Source organism: Peromyscus californicus, unplaced genomic scaffold (genome assembly GCF_007827085.1).
Source record: "Peromyscus californicus insignis strain IS unplaced genomic scaffold, ASM782708v3 Scaffold_39__1_contigs__length_375310, whole genome shotgun sequence".
Lineage (NCBI taxonomy): Eukaryota > Metazoa > Chordata > Mammalia > Rodentia > Cricetidae > Peromyscus > Peromyscus californicus.
In genome coordinates, this window is record NW_026294550.1 from 106643 (window position 1) to 111441 (window position 4799).

General features: G+C 47.0%; 1 pseudogene; it reads left to right on the plus strand.

Annotated features, from left to right (window-relative positions):
* The window catches only part of LOC128121211 (serum amyloid A-4 protein-like), a 24882-nt pseudogene extending 20442 nt beyond the window's left edge, over positions 1 to 4440 (plus strand).
* The last annotated feature ends 359 nt before the right edge of the window (positions 4441 to 4799 follow it).

Consider the following 4799-nt stretch of genomic DNA (forward strand, 5'->3'; position numbering starts at 1 on the left):
CAACTGTGTAAGAGTGAAGAAAGCTAACGGAGAGCAGAGGCAAGCAGGCAGCATGGCTGCATTCATTCTCTCTGCCCTTGACTAGATGTGGTGTGACGAGATGTCTCACATTCCTACTGCTGTGACTCCCCTGCAATCATGAAGTGTCACCTAGAACTGTGAGCCAAATAAACCCTTTCCTCCTCTGAGTCTCTCTTCATCAGGGTGTTTTAGAAGCCTGGGTGGGCATTGTTTCAAGGAACAGGGATTCCTTGTACGAAACTACTGTGAACAAAACCTTGGCCTTTAGGAGTCTGGCCTTTTGGAACTGTGTCCATGTCCTATTAGGGTTTCTACTGGTATGACAAAATGTCATGACCAAAAACAAGTTTGGGAAGAAAGGGTTCATTTCAACTTACAGCTTGCAATGTATCATCCAGGGAAGTTAGGGCAGTGAGGTAAGAAAACTTGCCAAAATACAAGCATTTTACGTAATTTAGAACAAGGAAACACTTGTCCATATTCTCTCTCTCTCTCTCCCTTTCTCTCTCTTTCTCTCTCTTTCTTTCTTTCTCTCTCTCTCTCTCTCTCTCTCTCTCTCTCTCTCTCTCTCTCTCTCTCTCTCTTTCTTTCTTTCTTTCTTGTGCAGGATATTGAACTCAGGGCCTCACTCATGCTAGACAAACACTCTCCTGCTGAACTATAGCCTCAACCTGTAACAGTTTATTTACCAGGAAGGATTGAGCAAGACGGATTCTGACAAAGCTTGTTGGATTTAACAGCTCTCTTCTCATCAATGTTAAGTAGAAAGAGAGCAGCTGCTCCATGGCAGCAAGGTCCTAGCAGCCCTACCTCCTCTGGGACCTCAGCTAGAGAAAGGGACAGAACTGGCATTCTTTTCCAGGGAGTACTGCTCTTGCTGTACTCCTGAGATCCATTTCATATATGGTTGGTAAGTTCTAGTGGGGGACAATTACATTTTCTGATAGTTTGCTCTCTAGAGATAGGGACTCATGTCGCCCACACTGGCCTGGAACCAGCTTTGTAGCCATGGATCTGAAACTTCTGATCCTTCTGCCTCCACCTCCCAAGTGCTGGGAATACAAGCCTATGCTGCTGGGCTAGCTTTGTGTGGTTGTGCTGGGGATGGAAGCCATGGTTGCAGACACTCTGGGAATGTGGACTATTGCTTGACTTCCAGTTCCAGCATTTCTGTATCTTTGGGGTCTGAGCTAAGTGGAAGAGGGACTCGGGAAAGGCTAGTTGATCAGCTTTAGTCGGCTTCACTAGGTACAAATGGGCTGCAAGCCAGCAATTCCCTGGAACTCTTGGTCATGCAGTGATCTGGCAGAGTCCTAAAGCCCGTTATTCTTGTCCTTGCAGCAGAGATTTGGAGATGAAGAAGGAATGCAGGTTAGATTGTCTACACCAGTCAAAGTGTGGGTCTGTCTTTTTTTTGTTTGAGACAAGGCTCATCTATGTAGCCTTGGCTGGTCTAGAATTTGCCTAGTAGACCAGGTTGGCCTCAGAATCAGAGATCCACCTGTCTCTGCCTTGGAGTTCTGGGATTGAAGGTGTGTGCCCCATGCCCCACCTGTGGGTCTGTTTTGACTGCTCTTTCTGGTCCTGCAGCACCATGAGGCTTGCCACAATCCTTGTCTTTTGCTCTTTATTTGTGGGAGTCAGTGGTGATGGCTGGTATTCGTTCTTCAAGGAAGCCATACAAGGTAAGAATTTGGAGATAATGGGCACATTTAACAGTGCCAGAGATGCCCTCTGAGCAGAGGCCACATATCTGTAGGGTGCACATACACCTTTAAAAACTACAAATGAGTCAGGGCAGGGGTGTGGCTTTATGTGGCTTCCTCCTTCTACACTGGTCACTTGGCACCCTCTGAGGGATCTTTAGACACAGTTGACAAGGTCCAGCCTGTATTGCTGATGCTGATCTAGAGGGATCAGGATTTCCAGAGAGTGTGCTCCACAGAGGGAATTCACAGACAGCAAATTCCCCAGTCTCAGAGTGTTAGTGGACACTCAGTGTGTCTCCAGAGGCACATGAACTTAGTAAATGTGCACATGACTACAGATAGTACTTCCTACAAAATTCCCATCCTATTCTAGACAAACAGCCAAGAGCAAGCATGCAGAACTCCTGGAAATTCATCATTGCCATGTCATGTATTTTGATACCACAGTCTACTTGTAGTCAACACTGGTCACCCCAGCACCATGTGTTCCCCTCAAACTGAAGCCAAAATACAGCCTCTTCCCTGTGTTGCTTATGAGGGATTTTGTCACTGGGGTGAGTAAAGTCGTGTTTTCCTAGTGGCCGTAGTTAAAGTGCTTTATCCTTCTCTTCTCACTGCACAAACTGTCCCCACATCTTCCCCTGGGATGTCATTGTCCCTTGTTTGTGCTCCTACTTGACAGCTCCCTCTTTTCTTTGTGCAGAGCACACACAGCTCCATACAAGTCACGGCCCAGGACACAGAAACTGTCAATCAGTCCCCCCCAATCTAATCCTTGGAGAAGTGCCCTCCTTATGGTCAACAGGGAAGCCCTCCCTGGGGACATACACTCACCTCCATGGACCATTTCAAAGGATTATGCTGTCAAGGGTGGAAATGTGAAAAGCCACGGGCTTGCATTCCTCCACCTCTGCAATGACCCCAGGTTCACCTTTGTAAGTTTCCTTCCTTTGTAGGGACTTGGGACTTGTGGAGAGCCCATCGGGACAATCTAGAAGCCAATTACCAAAATTCAGACAGATACTTCTATGCTCGGGGCAACTTTGAGGCCCAACAAAGAGGAGCTGGGGGCGTCTGGGCTGCTAAAATAATCAGGTGATGGTCCTGCTGCGTCACGCCTCTCTCACTATTCCTGCCTGTGGCCTCTCCTACTCTCTGTGCTTACAGGGTCTGAGTGGTCTGGAGAGGAAGAAAAGGAGGGAAAGGATGGAGGGTGGGGATGGATCCACACACAAAGAAAAAGTGAAACCCAAGAAGGGCTCTCAAATGCATCTTGTCACAGGGTGTGGAAAGGACAAGCAGTCTGAGGTCCTTGGCCAAGAGGTTGATATTCCCTCTTCTCTGTGCCTAAGTTTTTACTCCTCCAGTATTTTCTGGTAGGAGAGGAGGAGAAAGCTTGGAGGTGGGGTTGTCTCACTCTGGGATTCATCTCTTGTCTCCCTTCCTTGGATTTCAGCACCAGCAGGAAATATTTTCAGGGTCTCCTAAACCGGTATTATTTTGGAATGAAGGACCATGGATTGGAAAGCCTGGAATCTACCCGGAAAGCCGAGGAATGGGGTCGAAGTGGCAAAAACCCTAATCACTTCAGACCCCAGGGCCTGCCTGAGAAGTTCTGAGCCTGCTACACAGGCTGCACTGAGGAGACTAGTCTGTGAGCCGCATCCCTCTCCCCTTGACAGGATGTCACTGGTGTCCACAGGAATCACAGAGAAGCTAGAGAAGCCCAGCAAATACTTTGTGGATGGAATTTGTTGATGGAAATGGGGAACTGTCAGAAATACTTTCTGGGAAGAGTTGCTATGTATCACATAGAAGATAAGTAGAGGAGGAGCTGTGACCACCAGGAAGTAGCCTGAAACCATGCAGGCCCCTCACCCCACCCCACCAAATCTGCTCTAGCCTTCAGCCACACCAGCTTCCCCTGACAAGCAGGTGGGAGGTAGTAGAGTGTTGCCAGCCATGTCAGCCACCTCCACAAGTGAAATTTACTCTGAGATGTGCCCTGGTCAGCTGTCCATCAATTCCTCCTTGATATAGATCAGATGTGTGTCCCTATCCCCAACATCTTCTGGTCATACCAGGGCCTCGCTGTTTATGTTTTTGTTGTTCCCAGGCTTTTCTGTGTAGTGATGCCACTCTACCTTATCAGTTATGGCCTATGCATGGCTTGATTTCAGTCCTTGTCCCCTGTGACCTCTTCATATAGAGAAGTACACTACCTCGACAAAGCTTCATCCTAACCTTTGAAATCCTAACCTTGACACTGCACTGGGGACCAGGGATATAGCTCAGTTGACAGAATGTTTGCTTAGCATGCATGAATCCATAGAAGGATCCCCAGAATTATGTAAACCTGGTGATGGGTTTACCTACTTACAATTCCAGCACTGGGGACATAGGGGCTGACAGACCAGATATTCAAGGCCAGCCCTACCTATATAATGAGTTCAAGGCCATCCTGGGATAGGTGAGATCCTGTGTTGTAATCAAATACACACACACACACACACACACACACACACACACACACACACACACACACACACCAGTGCCTACCTCAGCACATGTTCTAACTAGTGTTGGTCCATTTTACCTAAAAGAAAATGCCTATAATGTCGCTATTTCTTAATTTTATTCTCATTGTCTTTTGCTCTAAGCAAAATTTGACTTACTGTTCTGGAATGGAAGTGAGGCACAGCAGAACTGAGCAGGAATGAATGTATTAATTTACTCACAATGCAAAAGCATTCTGCCCATGAATGTCAGTATAGTTTGTAGGAACAAAAAGACACAGATAGAGAGGGTGATACTGGGCCTAACTGAATAGCTGCTATGCCAAAGCCAGGCCCCCTAGGTGGAAACCTAACTCCAACAGAGTAGAAACATCAGTTGCTCAAGAAAAGAGAAGGGAAGAGGACAGATGGAACCTCTGGGATAGAGGACTGGGGACCTGGGGAGTCAGTTGCGCCTGCTTTTATTATAGATTGCTACCTTTAGGATTCAGCACACTTCACTATATTGGCCTATGTGTCTATGTGCCTACAGAGAAAATATAAAAAAATCAAA